At 36.3% G+C, this 27,005-nt stretch overlaps 1 protein-coding gene across 1 annotated transcript in view; it reads right to left on the reverse strand.

Annotated features, from left to right (window-relative positions):
- Nucleotides 1–27,005, reverse strand: part of LOC114343993 (alpha-tocopherol transfer protein-like) — a 391,725-nt gene that overhangs the window by 44,077 nt on the left and 320,643 nt on the right. The window lies entirely within an intron of this gene.

The following is a 27,005-nucleotide window of genomic DNA, read 5'->3' on the forward strand; positions in this document are numbered from 1 at the left end:
TGCGAGATTATTAACACAATCAAAAAGCGCAAACTAGAATATCTTGGCCATGTTATGAGGAATGAACAGAGATATGGCTTGTTGCAACTCATTCTTCAAGGCAAGGTATTTGGAAAGAGAGGACCTGGGAGAAGAAGAATATCTTGGCTTCAAAACCTGAGAAAGTGGTTTAATACATCGACAACCGGACTATTCAGAATAGCAGCAAGAAGCATCCTAAGAAGCACTTTAGTGCACTAAGAGGCACCTTAAGAAGAAGAAGACAGTCGAACCCTCTTATTAGAGTACCGGTTATAGGAATATTCCGGTTTAAGGAATAGAAATTTGAGGTCCCGAAACGTTTCCATTTACTCCTTAATAAATTTATCCGCTTATAGGAATACGTTTTAATGAATTAATACAGCTTAATTAATATTTTAATATTTTTGCTTGGCACGAAGGCTATTCCAATAAGCGGGTTCGCCTGTATAGGTATTTGTGTCTTTTAGAGACTCTAGTAGACCTAGTAAATTATTAATAGCGTGCGACTACTTTATCAAAAGTAGGTAGTACCACTGGTGCCAAAACTCTGAGAAACGCTCACCTATGTGTGAACGTTGATCTGTTTCTATTTCCACCTTTTTGTTGATGTTTATTGGGTAACGCTAATTAGCTCAGTAAAATAAAATCAAATAAAATCAAAATGTAATTCCGTACAGGTTGGAACAAGTTTTATATTTATTAAAGTTTAAGTGCTAACAAAAGATATTTTCAATAAAGTAGGTATATGATTCATATGAGGGGATAATTGTTAAATTAATGAAAAATGGGTAAATTTTGCACAAAATATTCTACAATTTTTACTATTTATTTATAAATGGAATGATTAAGTAGTAGAGTTGATAGATGTACTTATAAATGCCAATAGGTATTGATAAATAAACAAATGATGAATTATTAAATTTGGAAAAGCTATCTCGGCAAAAAATGGTTCTAGAAAAACTTTTTGTTTTGCAAATGTGTGAAAATTACCCGAAACACGAATATCGAAACAGCAATTCAAAAGTTTTAATCCGGGCGATGTTATTAAAAAAAGTTTTAAACAACTTACAACAATTTTCAAAAGCCATTTTGGAGGGGAGTATAATTAAAATTTTGATTTATCAATGCATTTATCGGAGATATATACATATACAAAGACCGAAAAAATTAGACCCTAAAAAATTGTATAGGTACTCTATCGGCAACAACCGCGTTTTTGCAATTGAAGAAATGGTAATATTTATTAAGGGGATGGGTACGAACTTTCGGCTTTAATGCCATTTAAATGGGATTCATTTTTTTCGAATCCTGAGAAAACTAATAAGTATATGTGAAAAATTTAAACGCAGAATGAAATATTACGTTATTTCTGAGGGCCGAAAGTCCCTGAAAACTTCTATAATGTTTATTTTAATAAGTTGCAGGGGTCAAAATCTAAGAGAAAATTTAGTGAGATTTTTAATTTAAAATATCTTATTCAAAAGAAAATTTTTATTCATTCTAAGGGACTTTAGGCCCTCGGTAATAAAGTAGTCTTTCATTCTGCGTTTAAATTTTTCAAAAATACTTCATTTTCTCAGGATTCGATAAAAATGATTACATTTAAAATACATTAAAAATTTTAACATGCGTCAAAATTTTGCATTTTGTTCCTTTCCCCTTAAACAAAAATCAATATCTCAGAACCAACTGGTATTTTTCAATTCTTTTTTTGTTTGTTTTAGACTAGTACCACAACCCTACTATTTTTGAAATATAAAATGTTTTATAGTGCTTAATGATAATGCAAATAGTATTGTTTTTCAAATTTGTTTTTCAATATCGAATTACAATTATTTAAATAAATTAAGGATCAAATTTAATTTGGTAAGTCTTATATGAAAGATTGTTTCTTCAGCTATTACCCATTTTAAATTATTTAAACAATTACTCCAAGGAAATCGGCCAAAAAACACTGCAAAAATGTTTGGGACACTGACCCACTCAGGTTGCAAATGAGTTCTTTGGGTAATATGTGTCATACAGAAGTAAAAAGCTTCGATTTGTATATTGGTATGAAAAGTTTATTAAAAACTATTAAAATTTTATCCAAATGGATTTCAAAACCTTTTCGATCTGAATCAGATCATCTTCATTGCGTTTTGCTTGTGTGTGTTAACTGTTTCATTGGGAAACGGAAATACTTTAATGATGAATAGAGGTCACCGAGCCGGTTCTAGATATACTACAGTTTTTGCCCTACCGACTTTTATAACCCAGTTACAGGGTGGTTTATCGATTTTGCCCATTTCTTTCCTAAGCCATAACTTTAGAACCACACTGTATATTTTTTGATATTTGGTACACATATGACTCATTCAAAACCCAAACGACCGACATACTAACCATAAGAAAAATCCAGGTCCGGATTAACAAAAAATTATAAAGTATTTGTGACCTTAAAGCAACACCCTGTATATTCAAATTTTGAAAATCCGTTCGCATATTTGAAAAGAGCACAAAAAAGTAAGTTTAATGGTTCGCTTCAATTTTTCGGCCAGACAATTTTATGACTTTAATTTTGAAATTATATTGAGTTTTTTAAAAACTCTGACATTAAAAAGCAAATATTAACTTTTAGTTATAAATTATTAAAGTTATTGAATAAATACTCGTTTTAAAAATAATCAATACTTATTTACCGCATTGGAACGACCCAATTACTAATGACAAAAAAAATCCAGGTCGGGATTAACAAAAAAATATAAAGTAATTGTGACCTTGAAACAACACCCTGTATATTGAAATTTTGAAAATTTGTTTGCGTATATTAAAAGAGCATCAAAAACTGCGTTAAAAAGTGCATGTCAAATTTTCGCGCAGATAATTTAATTACGGCAATTTTGAAATCATATTGATTAATTCTGTCAAGGTCACAAGAAGCTGCCAGAAAAATGAAGAACAATCCCAATGTAATTAGAAAATCCATTTGAAATCTTTTAAAACGAGCAAGGAAATGCATCGAACAAAATAGCGGACATTTTGAGCAACTGTTATAGTTAAAATATTTTTAATTGATGTTAAATTGTTGAATTGTTTAAACGAATTTTTTTATTAGATAAAGCTGTTTTTTTAATTCTTTACTAAATCATTAAAATATCCCAATTCTCGCAATTCTAATTTTTAATGATGTGCATACAGCTACAAATCCAGAGAATCCATGAAGCCAGCAGCGTAGTAAATAAGTATTAGGTATTTTTAAAATAAGTATTGACTCATTAACATTAAATTATTAAAAGTTAATAATACATACCTGGTTTTTAATCTCAAAGTTCTTTAAAATTTCAATATAATTTCAAAATTGATGTAATTAAATCAACGGCGAAAAAATTAAAATGAACCTATAATCACAGTTTTTTATGCTCTTTTAAAATGCACAGACAAATTGTCAAAATTTCAATATACAGGGTGTTGGTTCAAGGTCACAATTATTTTATATTTTTTTGTTAATCCGGACCTGGATTTTTCTTGTCATTAGTAATTGGGTCGTTCCAATGTGGTAAATAAGTATTGATTATTTTTAAAATGGGTATTATTTATTAACTTTAATAATTTATAACTAAAAGTTAATAATACCTGCTTTTTAATGTCACAAGTTCTTAAAAAATTCAATATAATTTCAAAATTAAAGTCATAAAATTGTCTGGCCGAAAAATTGAAGCGAACCATTAAACTTACTTTTTTGTGCTTTTTTCAAATATGCAAACAGATTTTCAAAATTTTAATATACAGGGTGTTGTTTTAAGGTCAAAATTACTTTATAATTTTTTGTTATTCCGGACCTGGATTTTTCTTATGGTTAGTATGTCGGTCGTTTGGGCTTTGAATGAGACATATGTGTACCAAATATCAAAAAAATATACAGGGTGGTTCTAAAGTTATGGCTTAGGAAAGAAATGGGCAAAATCGATAAAACACCCTGTAACTCGGTTATAAAAGTCGGCAGGGAAAAAATTTAGTATATCTAGAAGCGGCTCGGTCACCTCTATTCACCGTTAAAGTATTTCCGTTTCCCAATGAAACACCCTGTATAAAATTTTTGCCACAGATATTGTGAGTTCTGCTTAGTAGATCAAACTAGCCCACTATTAAAAGTGGTAACATCGAGATATATGATTTACACAGTATGATTGTATGAAATATAGCGACTCCAAGTCGATGTTAATGGATTATATATAATATTAGTACTCAAAGGGCAACATAGTTCCCTCCTCGACTAGAACACGTGGTTCTTGCCAGTTCAATGGACACAATATTATAAATACAAAAATGCCCGCCACAGGTCGAAGGCATATAATGGTTATTAACAAATAAGTGTCAAAAATGGCAGTTTTTCCGTTTAAATCGCCACGGGTAAAAGTAGGGTAATTTAATGTATTACTTAGATTCTTCTTCTTCTTCTTCTGGTAGCACTACAACCCGGGATGTGGTGTAATGTAGTTGAGTCAGTGGGTAGCCCGATTGTTCTTAAATCTGACCATACATTGTCTCTCAATCGCATTCGTGGGCGTCCTAAAGGCCTTCGTCCTGTGATGGCTTCCTCCCAGATCAGTTTGGCAAGGCGGTTATTAGGGAGTCTATGGACATGGCTAGCCCATCTTAGACGCTGAGATTTAATTTCTTGGACTACGTCTTGTAACAAAAATACTACTTTGCAGTAGTATTTGGTTGAACTAAAATGATAAGATGAAATGAATGAAGGAAGGGTGATGAACTGATAATGGAAGTATGGAGAGACAGAGGCAAACTGAATAGAGTTGGCTAGCTATAGATGCAAGAGAGCAACTTGACACTCAAGGATGGATACGGCTCGTTTGCATGCCTGTCGAAGAACAGTAGCTCAACCTAAAGAGAGATGATGACTAGAAAAAGGGAAATCTTTTAAGATAAAAATATATGTTCAGAAAATAAATTAGATAAATATAATAATATAATAAAAATAGAAGAATATAGGAGATAAATAAAATAGACTGAATTATGGGCGCCAGAAGTTGGAATGGACCAAACTTCCAGGTATCTTACACTGCTGTTAAATAGTAAATATATTAAATTCAAAAATGGGAAAAAAAATAATGGATATACAAAACAAATAAATATTTATTAAATATAACTACTTAGATTTTTGACAACCTCTGAGTTAGAAAAATACAAACTATGTAACTCTAAAATGACAATGGGAAATAATTACCTATAGTAATATAAATATAATCTATAGTTACATTAGTAATGGAGTAGCTCTTATATGGAGCATACCCCCAACTTACATATACTAGGTTAAATAACAACCTTCACCAAATAATTGTACGATTGCAATACGTACAGCAACGTTAAACCCTATAGAACTAATGAACCAGAATATAATTAAGGGAGGATTATTCACAATGAATAATTTCCGTAACTCTCAAAGAGTTAAATAGGCACTAGCCTCATTAAGGTGAACCTACGGTCTACTTGATATATAAAAATCAGTTGCTTCGACACGTAGTCACTAAAAAATATAACAAGTAAAATGGATAGCTATTCAAAGGGAATAGCGTCCAAAGATATAATTAGAAATTGATTAAATGAATTTAAGTAAAGTTAAGCAAATAAGTTAAATAATTATGATTGACTAAAGAAAGATTAAAGTTATATGAATAAGTTAATAAATTAAGCAAATTAAGAGGACAAAGTATATAAATTTAAATTGATAAGTGGAGACAAGCAAGGTTAGTACTAAAAATATAAAGTTAATTAAGTAAATAAATGGTACAAGTAAATTTCAGGTAATATATAAAGGTAAAGAGAATCTCATATGGGGAAAAGATGATCTGAGCTCAAACCTCTTTAACCAGAGAGTTTACTGGTTTGGGGAACACTATCAACTATTATAGATATATAAAAACAATATGCAACTTAAATATTGAAACAAAATATGTGCGATAAACTATAAAACTTAATCATCAAAATAAATGTCCCGAGTCTTATACAAAAAATGAATGTGGTGTAATAGTGGAAGTGACAATCACTAGCAGATACTAAGTGTCCCAAAACAAACCCTAAATGGTCCCCGAGAGTGTCCTTGCTACGGATTCCAAAATCCCTGGTAGGCGAATTAGCACAGGGATGGTGCTAGCTTGTACCAATTAATATACCGATGCCCTTCTGGGGTGCAGAGGGCAGGATACAAAGTAGGTATGTGGGAGGTTCTCCAGGCTGGTCTCCAAATGACCTGGCTTGGCGTAGAACGGTTGCTCCCAGTTGTGAGGGGAGCTGACGGACTGGTTACAGTTTAAGATTTCCCCCAAGTGGCGGATGACATGACTTCCAATTCCTCCGGGATCTCCCAAAACTTAGTCTCCTAGCTTCTCCAAAGCACCACCAATAATTTGCCACTAAATATCACTTATAAAAGCTTGAAACTATTGTATTAAAATTTCCGTCCTTTTCAATCAGTCATCCGCCACTTTTCCGTTCTAGCGTACCAAGCGAAGTGTCCATTATTTCCCGTCGTTAGACGAGGAGCCTCACAGAACGAAACTCACATGACAGCGAATGGTGTCTAATACCAACTGAAGTACTTGTGCCAACTAATAGTTAAGTATGACGTCAGTCAAAGATTTATTTTAGTTAGATCTTATTATTTTTAAGTATAATTTAATGACAACCCGTTATTAAAATTTAAATAAAATAACTATAAAGATGATTAAAGTTAACGGACTGTTATATTCCCCTTCTACTCGGAGAAAAAAAAATTTTAAGCAAAAAATTTTTTTTTTTTTTAATTCAAAATATTAATAACCAAGTGGTAATAATCTATCATTCTACGTTGACCCGCAAGATTACAAGTAACCACAAATTAGGGATCAGGGAAAGAAGGATGATTACTACACCAAAACTATGAATCGGAAAAGATGACTCGAAGTCATATTAAAATGTCATCGACATTTTGTCTGCAAACCAAAACATAAGCTAAATAATGTACTAAAGTTCATAATGACAAATAAATGTCGAATTGGCACTAAGTCCAAAATTGAACTATCCATGGACATCAAATTTAAAAAGGGTATATCCAAGGACGAACAACCAGGCAAAGGTATGAGCCAATTCGCACCATAAACCAAATAAATATACTAAAGTAAGACAAAAGAAATCAACAACTGAAATAAGTGAAGAATGGAACACTTCATCCAAAATTGAACTACCAATGGACACCAGATTCGTAATAGCATATCCAGAGAAGAACAATCAGGAATATTTATGGAACAATTCTCACCAGTGCCAAATAATACAAATAGTAAGCATATCAAAGTTATCCAAAAACTCATTAATCAAAATAAATGTGGAATCGGACACTTAATCCAAAGTCGGACTATCAATGGACACCAGATTCATAAAGCATATCCACAGAAGGACGACCAGGAAGATTTATGGACCAATTCACACCAATACTAAATCACATAAATTAATTAGGCCTATGTACAACCACAACCGGTAATACGAGCCTATACAACCAAATAAACAAAATAAGTGAGGACTCGGACGCTTTATCCAAAATCGGACTATCAATGGACACCAGATTTATAGGAGCATATCCAAAGAAGAACGATCAGGAAGATTTGTGTACCAATTCTCACTAATACTAAATAAACTAAATTAGGTCCATCGACTCAAGTAAGTCGTTGACTAACTAAAATTGGTCCGTGCTGTTGTTCACTAGCTATAGCTATAGCTGATAACGTACCAATTGTAATAAAAAAAAAATCTAAAAGGTGAACTGACAAGGTCTATGACACCATGATAAATGATAGAAAAAAAATATGACAAGAACGAGCAACCAATTTGGAATAAAACTGTAGATTCATACGTTCTCGCATACATAGAATTATCCAGGAAATATTCCTGAATCTCAACAACAAACTAATGCCTCAGGAAAGAAGAGGAAATCTACTAAAATAAGCAATTCATTTGTCCAAACACCTCAAATACTAAAGGGAACCTACTACCTATGAAGTACGGGACATAATGTAAACTAAATATTCCCTATCAAATGCTAAAAAATGTAACTGGAATGATTGGAATAATTACACAAGGATGGTCAGGACATGTGGCCAACATTTCCTGACCAGAAATATTTTGATGAATAAACATCTGCGTACTCTGCTATGAAAACATAGGTTACGAAATCGGATAGCAGTGATCAGTTGCTGAATTTCGAACCCACGCATTCACTAGGTTACCTAGGAACCCAAATTACAGAGCATTGGCAGACTAGTTCTTAAGAAGAAATCCATACATACATCAGAATTCCAAACTAATTCCAGAATCATACTGTGTAGGGCATAAGGATATAAATTATTATAAAGTATTTAGGATATCTGTGACAAATGTTGATAAAGTAAACCAATATAAAATTAAGAACCACCCCATCTTTCCAATATGGCAAATCTAATAACAAGATAATAAAAGATACATATAAAAAAAATAGTATGTAGTCAAATATCAAAAATACAACACACAACCTGAGATAAGTAGTGTATAATATTCTTAGTTCCATAGTTCCATACCAAATATCAATATTAAACCAACGTACTTGCATGAGCTTACATATTCAAATATATAAATATACAATAATCAACAACCCTTCTATGCTAAGGGGTAGGTGCACAATCTAAAAATTACAAGTAGGATTTTATTAACTGGGTAATCCTACTAACAGTATTAATAATTAATAATGTTGATGCATAATAATTAAAATGCAACATTAATAATGAAAAAAAAATGATAAGCTCATACATAAGCGTACTAAAAAAAATAATTAACCTAATGATTCATAAATTGGAAGTCATCTAACAACCATGCCAAAAGATAAAAATGGAGATATGTACCTGCTCTATCTGGTGAATAAAATATTAAACTAAAATACTGAATCTTAATAAGGATCGAGCTAAAGACAAATAGAGGAAGAAGTTAGCTCAAACAACCCTATAAAGTTAATCTTCTTCCGAAGATGATGAATCAACCTCATCCATGGTGTTATCAGGCAGTAAATCCTTTATGTGAAATTGTCCAATTCGTTTGTTAGTCGAATTGTCCTTCAATTCATACACTAAAGGAGATATTACCTTCACAACCGTACAGGGAATATATTTCTGGCAAAATTTTGCCGAAATAGCATCACCCTTATTAGACTTTACAAAGTTTCGCTTCAACACTCTATCTCCAACGAAGAATCGCAGATCTCTTTTCCTCAAGTTATACTGCTGCTGGTTCCTTAGATAGGAAGTTTTTAACTTCTTCCGAATGTCAGAAAAAATTTGAGGTAGAGTCTGGAGATCTTCTAAGCGATGAAGGTTATCGGATATCTGAGGGAGATTTGTGGAAGTGTCGGAAATTGTACCAAAATAGTCACCAGATAAAGCAACATTTCTACCAAAATTGAGATATGCAGGAGAACATTGGGTAACCTCATGGACAGAGGTCCTTATGGCTTGAGCTATGGAATGGATATATTGATCCCAAGCTCTGTGATCTGGGAATGTATAGGACCTTAGGGCGGTGACGATACTGCGATTCACTCTCTCAGTATGATTGGCTTGAGGATGGTAGGCAGCATTATAAAAGGTCTTCTGGACCTTATATTTAGCTAAAAGATCTTTAAAAGCCTTCGACACAAACTGAGGACCATTGTCACATGACACAATTTGGGGAACACCAAACAACAAAAAGACTTGTTCCTCTAAATATTTCAGAATGGCTGGAGTTGTGGCCTGACGAAGAGGACAAACTACAGGAAATTTGGTGAAATAATCCACAACTACCAAGCAGTAAGTATTACCCTTATAACTACGAGGATAGGGTCCAATGAGATCCAACGAGATCATCTGCCAAGGAAAATTAATGTTCCTAAAGGAACCCATGAGTCCAGCTTGTGGTAAATTACTGGGTTTACAAGTCGCACAAACTAAACACTTAGAAATATACTTTTTGATAGACTTGCGCATGCCAGGCCAATAATATAATTCGGCAATACGATGAAAAGTTTTATAAAAACCAAAATGTCCAGCAGTAACTTCATCATGAAACATACGTAATATGTTCTCCCTATTTGGCGTAGGTACAACTATTTTCCAATCTGACATATTGGATAAGGCCTCTATAGGACTTAAGATATGTTTGTACAGTATATTGTTCTCTACCTTAAAATCAGGATAATTTTGTGGGTCTTGAGTAACCCTATCAATCATATTCTGATACCACTCGTCAGGAGTTAAGGTGGACAAATCTAAGACATTAAGATCATGGACACGGGAAAGAGCATCAGCAACCACTACACCGTTGGCCTTTCGATGAACAATCTTATATGAATAGGCAGCCAGTTTGCATATCCATCGGGAAAGTCTCTGAGATGGGTTTTTCATACTATGAAGCCATACCAAGGAACTGTGGTCCGTAATTATGGTGAAATTACGGCCCTCTAAATAATAACGAAATGCTTCCAACCCATGTATGATAGCTAAGAGTTCTTTCTCAGTGGTGGAATAGTTTTTCTGGGCCTTATTCAATTTCTTACTCGTGTAAGCTATGGGATGTTCCGAGCCATCTTTCAACTGGAACAATACGCCACCAGAAGCAGTATTAGAGCAATCAGTCATCAAATAAAAATGCTCATTAAAATTAGGTGACATCATGACTGGTGCGCTAGTTAAAGCCTCTTTAACGCGCCTAAAAGCTTCATCAGCCTCAGGAGTCCAGGTAATGGTCTGCCCCTTTTTCCTGTTCTTCAAAAGATCCGTAAGAGGTGACAACAAGGTAGAGTATGAAGGTACAAACCGGCGATAATATCCACACATTCCCAATATCCTACGGACTTGGGTGGTGGTCTTAGGTATAGGAAAATTCTTAATAGCAACTATTTTCTCAGGATCAGTCCTTAGACCCTGATTATCAACAACATAACCCAAAAACTTAAGACTAGGGCGACAAAACTGACACTTATCCAGATTAATTGTTAGATTAGCTTCCTTAAGACGTAAAAACAATTTATCTAAAATTTCCATATGAAGGGAAAAATCAGGAGTGACTACTAAAATATCGTCCAAATAATAGAAAACATAGGGCTCTAACTGTGGACCAATGACTAAATCCATCAGACGACACATTGTCTGAGGAGCAGAAACAAGACCGAAAGGCATGGTGACAAACTGGAATAATCCTTTACCACTGACAGCAAAAGCAGTATATTTCTTGCTCTCTTCACTCAGTGGGATCTGTAAAAAGGCCTTAGACAAATCAATCGAAGAGATGTATTTGGCATTCTGAAGTTTGCTCAAAATCACGTCGATTCGGGGAATTGGATAAGCATCCCTGTTAGTGGTGATACTGTTTAGTTTTCGACCATCAAAGCAGATCCTGAAGGATCCATCCTTCTTCTTTGTTAACCAGAGTGGGGAACAATAGGACGACGTTGAATGTTCTATGATATTTAAAGCAAGCATCGAATCGACTTCTTTTTCTAAATCTGCCTGCCAGGCTTGAGGTATGGGATACTGATATAATCTGAAAGGAGTAGGATTTCCCACCTCAATAGTGTGAGATATTAATGAAGTACGACCTAGTTTGTCATTTGAAGAAATAGTAGTAAACTGAGAGATCATATTCTCCAATTGCCTTTGTTCAGAACTAGATAAACTGGAAAAATCATGAATAGCACTAAGGGTAGACAGATTAAATTCAGATATGGAAAAAGAAAAATCAGAACAACTTAAGGTGCTATTAAAAGCATTGAAGAAGTCCATACCTAAAATTATAGAATTCTGTACAGAAGGAATAACATAAAATGTAATTTTCCTACATAAATTTGCCACTGTGATTTCAATTTGGAGTTTGCCTGTAATAGATTGGACTGTACCATCTGCAGTAGATACTTGCAAAGATGAAATGGGCATAATGGGAATATTAGCATTTTTCAATAAATTTAATGAATGTGCTCCTATCAATGAAATATTAGAGCCACTATCTAATAAAGCTAAACACGATTGTCCTAAAATTTGAATAGGTAGATATGGCCTATTATCATTTTGTTTCCTAACTAATAAAGAGTTAATATCTAAATCTAAAATATTTGGTTGGATACAACCATTATATGGAACTACTTCACCATCAAAATTATTATTATACTTAACACTACCAATTAAAGAATTTGTGGCTTTGCAACCCTGTGAAACATGTGCGTTCAACGTATCATGACTAAAACTTAATTTCTGGACTGATTTTGATTTGTGGTGTGTGCTTGTTTCCTGAACGATGCCTTCTTCCCTTTCCGATTGGAAGATGGGTTTGAGTTGCTTGGTGTGCTTGGGCCAGCTGTCTCGTTTTCTGATGGGGTTTGATTCCCTGATTGGGTGTTGGACGGAGAAACGCTCAGGGGACGGACCTCCGACATTTCGTTTCCCGAACACTTGACACAATTTCTTTTGAGGGTATTTTCCCTACCACAACCGTGGCAGAAAATACGAGTTTGTGGGATACCACAATTATTGAACTTATGATTAGACTGATGACAATTCCAGCAAACAACGGAACTAAAAACAGAAACATTACGTTCAGGGCCCTTATTTTGCCAAGAACGTTGTCTAAAGGAAGTTGGCTGAGAAGAAGAATTAGAAGAGGGTCGAGATGTGGATGGAGGCTGAGAAGACCAGGATAACGTTTCCTCCAAACGTTTGCACTTTACAGTGAGGTCATCAATACTCTGGATGTCCATAAGAGCTAACTGCTGATGATAAAAGGGCAGTAAACATTTTAAGATGATTTTTATTTTGGACAAATCAGATAACGGAGTATCTAAACGGCTACACATGCCTAATATAGTATTAATGAACATAGTGACAGACTCTCCTGGTTTCTGCTTACGGTTTTTGATTTCATCCAAGAGATCATCCTGGTATGAGTAAGGAAGAAAATCTGACTTCAACTTGCGAACCAGATCAGACCAACAAGATAAATTACCTCTATTATTCATGAACCAGGTAAAAGCAGGACCGGTAAACAATTCAGCTGAAGCAGCAAACAAATTTTCTTCAGAGACACCTCTAGATACTCGAAGACATTCGACCTTTTCTAAAAATGTAATCACATCATTGTGCTGTTTTTCACCGGAAAATGAAACACCCCATTTGTGTACTTGCACAGGTTTGGAGTATGTGAAACTAGGAACGACACTGACTGGAGCATTAGGAGTAGATGTGGCTATGGGGTTAACCTTAGAATCAAGCTCACCCTCCAAGGTAAGGATTTTAAGAGAAACAGACTTTTTAAAAGGTTCCTGCTCTTCTGTAGTACACTGTAACAAGTGTACTCGGCCAGAAATATGAGCTAGACGAGATATTAACCTAACATATTCATTGTCCTGTACAGTTCCCCTAAACTTCTCTATTTTCTTCGACAAGCTATCCAACGTTTCGGATATTCCTTTCCGTTGGTCCTCAAAAGGGATATGTACAGCCGAAAGTTGGGTGAAACTCCTATTGCCTTCTTCTTGCTTCAAAGCACCCCGCAGAAGATTGCGTTTCCTATCGACAGTTGCCGACTCCTCTGGTACTACGTCCCTAATTTTCAACTCATAGTCCAATTCGTCCACCAGAAGATGTTCAACTTTAAAAGCACACATGATGAAAGCAAAAATTATTGACAAGCAATCCAAAGGTCAGAAATATGAAATATACTTAAGTTTGTACGCAAAATATATAAGTACGGAGAAAATATTAGCAACACACCAACAAAATCAAAAATGGCCAGCAAAATATATGTATCAAATAAATAAAGTAAATAAGGTATAATCAAGTAAATATAGTACCTAAATATTGGAAAAAAAAATTAATTATTATACTTGTACTAGAAAAAAAAATATGTAAGTATTAACGATTACTGTACGTACAAATACAACACTGGCTGAAAGAGTAAAATAATATAATCTAATATATGCTAGTTACTTATACTTCGTTTCAAATTCAACCCAGAATGTAAGCTGTATGACAAAACTATAAACGAGGTTTCAAAATCTCAACTAATTAATAGATACAGCAGTGACAGTGTACCTGTTTAGTATTAGTAAATAGTTAAAGACAAAATAAATCAGAACAGAATGTATAAAAAGATATCAGAAGGGAATAATATAAATAAAAGAAAAAAAATGAACTAAAAGAACTACTGTCTTAGAACCTCTAAAAGGTTGGCTCCACGTTGGGCTGCCGATGTACCAAAAATACTACTTTGCAGTAGTATTTGGTTGAACTAAAATGATAAGATGAAATGAATGAAGGAAGGGTGATGAACTGATAATGGAAGTATGGAGAGACAGAGGCAAACTGAATAGAGTTGGCTAGCTATAGATGCAAGAGAGCAACTTGACACTCAAGGATGGATACGGCTCGTTTGCATGCCTGTCGAAGAACAGTAGCTCAACCTAAAGAGAGATGATGACTAGAAAAAGGGAAATCTTTTAAGATAAAAATATATGTTCAGAAAATAAATTAGATAAATATAATAATATAATAAAAATAGAAGAATATAGGAGATAAATAAAATAGACTGAATTATGGGCGCCAGAAGTTGGAATGGACCAAACTTCCAGGTATCTTACACTGCTGTTAAATAGTAAATATATTAAATTCAAAAATGGGAAAAAAAATAATGGATATACAAAACAAATAAATATTTATTAAATATAACTACTTAGATTTTTGACAACCTCTGAGTTAGAAAAATACAAACTATGTAACTCTAAAATGACAATGGGAAATAATTACCTATAGTAATATAAATATAATCTATAGTTACATTAGTAATGGAGTAGCTCTTATATGGAGCATACCCCCAACTTACATATACTAGGTTAAATAACAACCTTCACCAAATAATTGTACGATTGCAATACGTACAGCAACGTTAAACCCTATAGAACTAATGAACCAGAATATAATTAAGGGAGGATTATTCACAATGAATAATTTCCGTAACTCTCAAAGAGTTAAATAGGCACTAGCCTCATTAAGGTGAACCTACGGTCTACTTGATATATAAAAATCAGTTGCTTCGACACGTAGTCACTAAAAAATATAACAAGTAAAATGGATAGCTATTCAAAGGGAATAGCGTCCAAAGATATAATTAGAAATTGATTAAATGAATTTAAGTAAAGTTAAGCAAATAAGTTAAATAATTATGATTGACTAAAGAAAGATTAAAGTTATATGAATAAGTTAATAAATTAAGCAAATTAAGAGGACAAAGTATATAAATTTAAATTGATAAGTGGAGACAAGCAAGGTTAGTACTAAAAATATAAAGTTAATTAAGTAAATAAATGGTACAAGTAAATTTCAGGTAATATATAAAGGTAAAGAGAATCTCATATGGGGAAAAGATGATCTGAGCTCAAACCTCTTTGACCAGAGAGTTTACTGGTTTGGGGAACACTATCAACTATTATAGATATATAAAAACAATATGCAACTTAAATATTGAAACAAAATATGTGCGATAAACTATAAAACTTAATCATCAAAATAAATGTCCCGAGTCTTATACAAAAAATGAATGTGGTGTAATAGTGGAAGTGACAATCACTAGCAGATACTAAGTGTCCCAAAACAAACCCTAAATGGTCCCCGAGAGTGTCCTTGCTACGGATTCCAAAATCCCTGGTAGGCGAATTAGCACAGGGATGGTGCTAGCTTGTACCAATTAATATACCGATGCCCTTCTGGGGTGCAGAGGGCAGGATACAAAGTAGGTATGTGGGAGGTTCTCCAGGCTGGTCTCCAAATGACCTGGCTTGGCGTAGAACGGTTGCTCCCAGTTGTGAGGGGAGCTGACGGACTGGTTACAGTTTAAGATTTCCCCCAAGTGGCGGATGACATGACTTCCAATTCCTCCGGGATCTCCCAAAACTTAGTCTCCTAGCTTCTCCAAAGCACCACCAATAATTTGCCACTAAATATCACTTATAAAAGCTTGAAACTATTGTATTAAAATTTCCGTCCTTTTCAATCAGTCATCCGCCACTTTTCCGTTCTAGCGTACCAAGCGAAGTGTCCATTATTTCCCGTCGTTAGACGAGGAGCCTCACAGAACGAAACTCACATGACAGCGAATGGTGTCTAATACCAACTGAAGTACTTGTGCCAACTAATAGTTAAGTATGACGTCAGTCAAAGATTTATTTTAGTTAGATCTTATTATTTTTAAGTATAATTTAATGACAACCCGTTATTAAAATTTAAATAAAATAACTATAAAGATAATTAAAGTTAACGGACTGTTATAGTCTATACATCTACTACTCTCTATACATCTGCTTGACCTCAGCATTTGTTCTTGTTCGGTATTGGTTGGTATTAGGGTCGTGATAAGTTCCAAAGATTCTTCTGAGGATTTTTCTCTCAGAACATCTAAGTTTTCTTTCAATTGCTTTGGTCAGAGTCCACGTCTCATACCCATACATGAGCACCGGTCTAATCACTGCTTTATATATTCTGATCTTTGATATTCGCGTTAGACTCTTAGATTTAATAGTATTGTGGAGGCTATATACATATACATCTGTGTGCTGCCTAAATTCTCCCATTAATCTCTTCCGTGATGTCGTTATCTGCAGTGATTGTTGCTCCGAGGTATTTAAAACGAGGACTATTCATCTTTAAGTAGATGGGCAAAGGTGTAAAATGGCAGTTTTTAAATTGTTTCGATCATTTGTTGCTTAGGAAATTGAAAAGTAATGCTAAAATTTCGAAAATAAAAATTTGCTACAACTTTTGCAAAAATGCACCTAGAGCTTTAATATTTCTGAGTTAGTAAAAAAACTATACAACCATCTCCCTTTACAACTCAAATCTGCAACATCCTTTCTCAAGTTCCGTAAAATGACAAAAGCTCATTTATCTAAAAGACCATATTATTCAGTAGAAGAGTTTCTTAATGACTAACTAAGAAATCACAGTAATGTACAAGTAACTAAAGTGTATTTATCTATATTTGGGTGTCACATACAGCAGCTTAAACTTATTAGTTCCTTTGTTTGTGTTTTATTATATTATGTTGTATGTTCAATTTTGCAATTTATAGTAATTTTGCAATATATTGGTTTTTGTTTTTTTACTTCACTTTTTTAACTTGTTTATATTTTTTTATTGACGATTTATCTAATTTTATAAAATTGTATTTGTTATTGTTATGTATATCTTTTTCGTGACTCTATGTTAAGCTTTGTCCATAAAATTGTATAATTTTCAGTGACAATAAAGCATATTTCTATTCTATTCTATTCATGAAAAGTTGTGTAAAGTAGTCTTTATAATGAACAAAAATTTCAATACAATTAGTCAATTAGTAAGTGTGTTTAAATAATATTCAATAAGTTTAGCCCACATAGTCAGTAGGCTAATATTAATGCTCAGAAAATAATAACGATACAGAGATTTTGCAGGGACCTATAACATGAAAGAAAAAGACTTATATTTTCAATATATTTTATAAAAAAATTAATAAAAGTCAATTTTAACATTGCAAAAACATTTTACTAAAGTATTTTGAAATTTTAGCCTTATTTTGGCATTTCCGAAGCAACAAATAATCAGACGAAAATTCAAAAACTGCCATTTTAAACCTTTGCCCATTTACTTGAAGATGAATGCTCTAAATAATAAAACATTTAATTACTTCATTTTTACCTGTGGCAATTTAAACGAAGAAACTTCCATTTTTGACCCGTATTTGTTAACAACTATTTTATGCCTCCGATCCGTGATCTGTGACAGACATTTTTGTATTATAATGATATGTTAAATTTGCAAAAAGCTAATTTGCAACCTGGCTGGGTCAGAGTTCTGACATTCGGTGCTCGCATCCATTTTTTTCTCCCATAAGTATTTCCTCACAGTTTTTCGTCACATTTGAGAAATCCTGCTAGATATATAGGCTATTGATTATGTACTATAGAAAGGAACTACAACGTTAACGGGGTTTTATTATTTCATATGGTCAATGAATCTCTATATATGAAAAAACCGTGGAGTGCTATCATTTAAAGGGGTGCGTTTTTGAGAAATGGGTGAATTAGTCCCTGGGCACAGGTTACATTAGGGTGAGTTCTATGCACTTTTGATACAAACACGTCTACATAAAAATTGTTCCTGGTTAAATTTACTATCTAAATATAACTTTTTAAAGTCAAAGATACTTTTTTTTACAAAAATATATCCAAAAGAAAAAGCACAAAGAAACCCAAAAGAAAGAAATTTTGTATTTTGTCCCATAACTTTTGTCCACGGGGATAAAGATATAGAAATTGCTTCACAAAAAACAAAACTTACATATTTTCTCTTTAAAATGATGTTTGGTAGAGGTCATTAGGATTTACAGTTTTCGAAATATGATTTTTCAAATTTCGCCACTCACAGCATGTTATTTCGCAAATATTGTTCTGTAAATTTTTTCTACGTAACTTTAGGCATATGCAATGGTACATGTAAGAGGAATAGAAATCAATTACCTTTCAAATGTTCTACTGTATAATGTTGTACGACTTCTTTTAAAGAATTTATCTTTTTCAAGATTTTATACTTTTAACGAGTTTTTATATTTTTTACGATTATTTTTTAAATTTCCCATTATAACTTTTTTTTCTACATTTAGGTATATATTATATATAATAAAAAAGAAAGCTTATTCTGTTTACTTTAAAATGGTGTATTATAAAAAATTCTAGGATTATTTTTGAATAAGATATGCTTTTTCAAAATGTAATAAGTACTTGCAACGATTTTTTATTTTAGGATTATTTTTTAAATTTCTCATTATAACTTTTTTATGTGATTGTGTGTTATGATTGAATCTTATTTTTTATAGGTAATACTTTGGATCCACTTGACTCGGCCGGGCAAACTTCAAAATATGGATTAATTCCAATATTTACTGTCAAAGCTCCTGCACCACAAGCTTTGCTTGAAAAAATAGCATGTAAATGTACCAAAGGATGTACAAAAAACTGCGGTTGTAGGAAGATTAAATTAGCTGTTCAATCTTCTGCAAAGGGTGCAATGTGCATAGGTACTAATTGTGGGAACTCAAAGATACCTGAGGTGTCAGAGGAAGATATTGAAACTAATGCTAACAAAGATGATTTTTGATTGATGATTGATTTTGAAAATTTTTTAAATGTCAACGTTTAAATAGTTTTAACTAGAGTGATGTTTTCTAAGACAAATGTTTATGTAATTTTTGTAAAAGAAATAATTTTAAATAATACAGGTAAAAAAATATCAAAGAATCACTCGGTTTCCATTATTTAAATATAGATGATACGCCATTTTAAAGAACAGAAAGTAAGCCCTCTTTATTGAGCAATATATAGTATGTACAAAAAAAAGAAAGTTATAATGAGAAATTTAAAAAATAATCCTAAAATCAAAAATCGTTGCAAGAATTATTACATTTTGAAAAATAATATCTTATTCAAAAATAATACTAGAATTTTTGTAATACACCATTTTAAAGTAAACAATATAAGCTTCTTTTATTATATAATATAATATATAGGTACCTAAATGTAGAAGAAAAAAAGTTAGAATGAGAAATTTCAAAATTAATCTTAAAAAATGTAAAAAATATTATTTTTTTACATTAGGTATTATATTATAATATATAATATAATATTATATTATATATTCTATATGTAATATAATTCCCCGTGTGGGTCACGGGCCACTAAAGTAGAATATGACCACAGTTTCCTCCTGCTTGTCGTAGAAGCCGACTAAACGGAGAGGCGGTCGCTCTTTTGTCCGGTCGCGGTCGCTAAGTTTTGTGAGGCGGTCGCGACGGGGCAGGAGAGCGACCGTTCACCGGGGTGGTGGGCGAGATTGGCACTCGGAGTTGGTCGCCGGATGCCACTGCCGCATATCAACCTCGTGATGGATCGGCAAATCCCAGCTTGTCCATCATTACCTTCTCTGTTACCTATCCTAAATCCAATGAGCTTACCTACTCACAGGAGACAATCTGCCACGCAAAAAAAAAACCGAAGGAGTAAACCTGCGATAAAAACTCCGGAAGTCAAGGTGTGAGAGACCGTGCCGACGACTGAATGGCCACACGACACGTGGTCGAGAACGGAATCCCTCAGGGTACCAGGCGACACCCTACTGTAAACTAGCCTTAGCAGGGTAAGGGCGCACTGCCCTGCCGGACTGTCTTTCGGCCCTACTCGTGAGATATAAATGACGAAGAAAAATAAAAAAGAAAAAATCAGAAAGGTAGAGGAAGAGCGGAAAGAGAGGGAACCCTTGGGGTGAGCCCTCTTCGTCCACAGCGGCGGAGGGAGCTCTCCCGGAGGGATCGATGGATGAGGTCAGAATAGGTGTGACACAGACATCTGTTAAAGTTAACAATGAGGAGAGTGGATCGGAAAACGGCTTTGTCGATCTATCGACGACCGAGTCGAATCAATCCGGCTCTGAAAGTAGCTCCAGCGGCCTGTCTACCGAGTGGACAGTGGCCGATAGAAAACGCAAGAGGAAATCCCATGCGCGGAGTAAGGTAGCCCCCGGAGAGGATCGCCCCCGTGCGAATCTACAAAAGGTAGATAAAGATATGGCTAAACTAAAGGCGGCCGTACTAGAGGTGTTGGTTCTAACAAAGGTCCACGTAACAACTAAAGTTGAGATAAAGTCTGGTATCAGAGGTTTAAGGAATCTGATGTATATATTAGAAAGGGACATGTCCCAGTTTAAGGCGGCAATGTCGAAGGAGCCCCGTGCGTCGGCGTCGGCCATAAAAACGGCCAACGTGTGCAAGACAACTATCGGTACACAGACCGATGTCACAATGGTCCAGACGCAACAGAAAAACATGGGTGTGCAGGTGTCCCCCTCAGAGGACCCTGCGGAAACCGAACGTCGGGTCCAGAACATTAAGACCCGAATGGCTGAGAGCAGAACCCCTGAGGAGATCACGGATCTCCTCAGCGAGGATTGGCCAGAGGCCTTGTTTACCAAGGTGTCTGTAATGGAGGTAGCCCGCTGGACTGTAATGACGATGCGGCTGTGTATATTTCCGCCGACCAGGCCGACGACAAAGTTCTTGGACGCTTTAAAGAGAGGTATCCAGACCTCATCGATACTCCGGTAGCTGAGGACGAAGAGGTTGGAGTTGGTACAATGTTCAACTCTGTGAGCATTGTTGATGATGATGGACGAAGGGCTTGCACTGAAAGGTGCATCCGTAAGCTTATACCCAGCAAAACGGATCTGCCTGAGGCGGTTAAGTTCTTGGCGGCAAGCCGTAAACTTCTAAATAGGATGGGCCACCTTGACAGGAAGAGCGTAGGGCTCTTCGCTCCGACGTGTTTGGGGACAGATCTTACTCGAAAGCTTCTAGAGTGGGCAGCCGAGGTTAAGGAAGTTAAAGCCTCGGTATATGGACCGAGGAAGAGCTGGGCGAGTATGGTAAAGCCCAGAGAGAGCAAAGGAGTGGTAGTGCTAATCAAGGCGAAGGATAAGTCCTTCGACGAACTACTGGGTGAGTTACGCACAGACCTTTGCGGCAGAAGAGACGTTGTTGTTAAACGTCTTAGGCAGACCAGAGATCAGGGCATTGTATTGGAACTAGGAGGAGGTAGAGAGATGGCGGAAACGGTGAAGGGCATCGTCTCAGCTTGGCAGGGCACGGTCACAAGAGCCGTGGCGAAAGGTGGTACAGTCAGGCGTGAGCTCTTTGTAAATGGAGCAGATGGTCTAACCAAAGAAACTGACATTGTCAGCGCAATTGAGACTTTTGCGGGACGGAACGGAACGTGTCAGGTCAGGGGACCCCTTCGTAAGGCATATGGCGGAGACCTCAACGCCACAGTTGAGGTCGATGAAGACATTGCAGCGCGCCTTATACGGATAGGCTTTATTAGGGTGGGATATATATCCTGCACAATTAAGGAGAAAATCCGTATCGCCCGGTGCTACAAGTGCATGGAGTACGGATATCGCAGGTCTGAGTGTAAAAATGAGGTCTTGAAGGGATGCATCCGGTGTGGAGAAGAGGGACACACCGTGAACGATTGCCCAGAAGAAGGGCACAAATGTATTAATTTCAAAGTCACGGGACATCGGGGCAACTCAATGGAATGTCCGAAATTCCGACAACTGGTCAACACGGCCAGGAAGGAAACGGAAAGGAGAATGCAGTCTTAGGACTGGAGCGGTCGAATGGATGCGAGAGTCAATTTGACAGAGCGTGTGTATGTGAGAATGAATATCCTGTATATACAATGGATACCAGAAAACAGAGACCGGATCTGAAGATACTCCAGACTAACGTGGGTACGGCGAGATTAGCTCATAGTCTCGCCGTGGCTTCCGCCGCGGAGGGAAACTTTGACGTCCTAATCGCGGCGGAACCGAACCCCGCGTTGGTCGGGAACCGAGGATGGATTGCGGATGCTTAGGGTAGGGTTGGGATATATTTTTGCAACAGACACCTACGTGTGTATGATGTGGTCAAACACGATGGATATCTGGTCGCTAAGATGGAGAGAATGAATCTGGTCTGTTGCTATATTTCACCGAATATAGCAATCGACGCATATGAAAATAAGCTGGATGAGATTATGAATGAAGTGAGACGATTGAATCGGGAGTGCGTGGTGCTTGGGGACTTCAACGCGAAATCGGCGGAATGGGGTTCTCCTATCACCAACACTAGAGGTCAAATGCTGAGCGAATGGATTGGAACCCTAGACCTTGTTGTACTCAACAGGGGTTCAAAACCCACGTTTGTGAGAGGCAATTCTGTGACGGGTTCGTACATAGACGTTACCTGTGCGTCCCAACGTATATCTAGCTGCGTGAAGGAGTGGGCGGTGCTGCGAACCTATACGGGTACAGAGCACCGCTACATTGGGTTTTCGATAACTGGAATGGGCGTCGCTACTGGAAACAGAACCTCTCAGGGCCCGGGAGCCCGATGCGGAATACAATCGACTAACTGGAGAGTGTTTGATGAGAGTGTTAGGTGGGAAGTGGAAATGGTTCGAAACCTTCCGCCCTCGGCGGAGGGACTAGATCAAGTTGTGGAAAGTGCAATGAGTACCAGTTAGGTAGCTCCGCAGAGGGTAAGGATAATGCCTTACTGGTGGACTGCTGAAATTGCGATTGGTAGGTCGGAATATGTGGCACTGCGTCGAAGGGTACAGCGTGCAAGGAAACGTAGATCAAACGCTGATAAAGTGCTACAAATGGAAAATGAATATCGTGCACAGAACAGGGAGCTGAATAGGTTGATACGCTCTAGAAAAAAAGAATGTTGGAGGGGTCTGTGTGACGAGCTGGACGAGGACGTATGGGGACAAGGGTATAAAATTGTAATGAAGCGTTTCGGCGCATACCCTCTTTACGAAATGCCACTGGATAAGAAGCTATCGGTAACACGAGTGCTCTTCCCGTCTGGCGAATGGCATGGAGCGCGGAGGGATGGGTCTGCTGAGCGGGCTGCGCCCTTCTCCCTAGACGAACTCGTTGAAGCGTTGGGGAACCTTAAGTTCCGCAAGGCCCCGGGCCTAGATGGGATACCGCTTGAGGCGGTTAAACGTCTGGGTCTACTGGAGCCAGCATGGCTTCTGGGCCATATGAACGCTGTACTCACTGAACAGACCTTTCCCAAGGACTGGAAAACATCAAAATTAATACTCCTCCCTAAAGGAGAGGAAAAGTATCGGCCTATTTGCCTCCTCTCGTGTATTTGTAAACTGTTTGAGAGAATGTTGCGTGAGAGGATTAATGAAGCGATTGAGAGTTCTGGAGGCTTATCCCCAGACAGTATGGATTCCGGAAGAATGTTAGCACGACTGATGCAGTGTTGGGGTTGCACCGAACGTTGAATACGGAGGCCCGCGACCAGAAATGGGCCGCCTTGCTCCTTCTCGACGTTAGAAACGCCTTCAATTCACTTCAATGAAGTACAGTAATGAGAGCGATTGAGGATAGGAACTTCCCTGGTTATTTGAGGAACCTGGTCTCGGACTATCTATCCGACAGGAGAATTGTTGTTGAGAGAGGTGTAATTGGACGGCGTTATGCAGAAAGCTACCAACCCTCAACAATGGCAAACTGAAACAATCAAGTTTAAAGTTTTTATTGATTTAAAAAATCTGTAGGATATGTTGCTACTACTTTTTAACTTTTTTTGACTCTGGATAAATATTTTGGTATTTTCTACATGTTTAAATATTTTAATTGTAAATTAAAAAGAGAAATGGCAAATTTTTGTGGATTGGTAGGTTTCTGCATTTTGCAAAGTGGGAAATTAATACCAACAATATTAAATAAAGACAACAGTAAAGTTAGAAAAATTATTTTTATTTACAGGAAGTTAAGGATATGAATATTAAACGTATTAATTTAATAAATTTTAATATTCATCTACTTCATCCACTTCAGAATCTAGATCTTCAACATTGACATTGTAACCCTCAACATCTTCAGTTACATTGGCACCCTGCAAATTTTGATAAAAAGTCAATGCATCAGCAGGAATAAGGTGCATCATTTCCTTTAAATTTTGTAATTTCGCCTCAGCGATAGGCTTCCCGTTAGGCCACAGTGGTATTAAATCGCTAAAGATTTCTTCGTTAGCAGTTCTACCTCGAGAAGATTTTTTGATAGAAATTTTTTGATACGGTTGTGAAAAATCGTGTTGTTGTATCTTTAGCCGAAATGGGCCAGACTTTTCTATTATGATTGACCTAATCTTCAACCAATTAATTTTTTCTTTATCTTCGGTCACTTTGCGATTAGCAATTTTTTTCTCAATGTTTATTACGCCTAAAAAATCTTCGACGTGCATTTGGGGTACTACCAATGCTCTCTGCTTTCTACAAGAACGCATTACCTCGATATAGTCATTTGGGGTATATAATCCTTGCTGTCGTTTAAGAGCCGACTCAATATCACTGAAATCATGCAGTGTCGTTGGGCAAAAAACTATGACCAGAACAGATATATTTTACGGTTTCTAGGTTTGTGCGTGTCCCATGCAAAATTGATTTAAGCATAAGTATTAACTTAATATTTCGATTTTGCCCACCGCAAGAATAACACCAAAGCGTAAGATGTTTGACTTCTGGAGTTAATATTTAGTTGTAACATGTTTTATAATGCACGAGCCTATTTCTTGGGCGCCCCTTCCAGCTGAATCTTTTACCCAAACGTAGCAGTATCTTCTATTTTCTTTAGCACTGTGTATTCCTGCATTATACACCCACAACTGACGCTTATAAAATACGATGCCAGTAGGTATTCCGGGAAACGGTAGGGTTTTTTCCAAGTCAAAACTTAAACACTATTGATCTGTTTGTTCAGTCGCTATCTTGAAATCATCTCTTCCCATTTTCTGTACCTCCTCTGCAACTTGCAAATGCTTCGTATGTTCCTGCTTGAACTCTTCTTTTTTTTCTTCATCCTTTTCATTATCTATTTTCATTTTAAAAGTATCGCAAACATTGCAGGTGTCTTTTTTTAATGGCTTTAATTTCAAATTAAATTTCGTGTAGAATATGTCCTTGTATGACATTAAGCTTACGGGATTGGTTTCTTCCTGCTTGTACATGTCATACATTTGTTGTAAAGTGATACCAGGTGGTAAATATTTCGCCTCTGTTTGTTCCCGACGGTAGTGTGAAATGTATTTAGGTATTTTATTAATATGACTAACAACTGCTTGAATTCGTTCATCTGCTAATTTGTTTTTGCCTCCCTGCTTTAAACCCCTTTGATCACTAATAGGAGAACGACCATGAAATTTCTTTAAAGCAGTGTTTACTCGAAATGTAGTTACCTTTAGAGTATTTATAAACATTTCTCTACACAATATTGTTTCCTTTATTTTATTTTATAAATTCGAGATAATTTCCTTTTTTTTTCAATCTCGGATACACTAGCAGCAATAAAATTAGTTTGAGCATCATATGAATTTAGCGACCAAAACCTCTTAAATTCATATGTTTGACTTTCAACAGAAACATTTTTTGCACATTTAGATGTAAAGTTACAATGGAAATCCCCAATATTTGCAGAAAGCTACCAACCCACTTGGATGAAAGTGGCGCTTTGTTAAAATTCTACCAAGTGGGTTGGAAGGTTTCTGTAAATTAAAAGTATACTACCAAGTAGGTTGGTAGGTTTCTGCAAATTAGAATATCAGATAAATTTAATATGTGGCTTAGCATTTTTATAGTTTTATAGGTTATATATTAATCTAGAGGTGGTAGGTTTTTACAGAATGCAGAACTCGTATTTTGTTGTCCAAATATGCATCCAACCCAATATCTGATATATTGAGGGTTGGTAGCTTTCTGCATAACGCCGTCCAATTGTGGATGTCACGGCTGGGGTGCCGCAGGGGTCCGTCCTTGGCCCGACGCTGTGGAACCTGGCATATGACGGGGTCTTGCGTCTCGAATACGGTGAGGGGGTTACTCCTTTCGCGTTCGCGGATGACCTTGCGTTGCTGGTGGGAGCGCGGGATACGGATGAACTTCTGTACAAAGCACAGAGAGCATGTGACCTCGCGGAAGATTGGATGTATCAGCGCAGTCTGAAACTCGCTGGGGAGAAGACCGAGGCAGTGATTCTCAAGGGACCACGGAAACGCGAGAACGTGATATTTGAGTGTGGCGGAGCAGAGATCATCCCGAAAAAGTGTGTTAAGTATCTGGGAGTGACTCTCCACACGAATGGGAGCTGGGGCGAGCACCTGCGGGTGGTGACGCGCACTGCCACGCAGTGCGCGTGGCACTGCGTGGCACGCGTGGACGAAATATCGTCCTACTGGAGGCTCTTGACGCGCACAGACAGAGCAAGTCTCTTACGTGTGGCAAGCGCCTACAGGACTGTGTCTGCGGCAGCATTGTGGGCCAT

The sequence above is a fragment of the Diabrotica virgifera genome, chromosome 3 (assembly GCF_917563875.1).
Source record: "Diabrotica virgifera virgifera chromosome 3, PGI_DIABVI_V3a".
Classification (NCBI taxonomy): Eukaryota; Metazoa; Arthropoda; class Insecta; order Coleoptera; family Chrysomelidae; genus Diabrotica; species Diabrotica virgifera.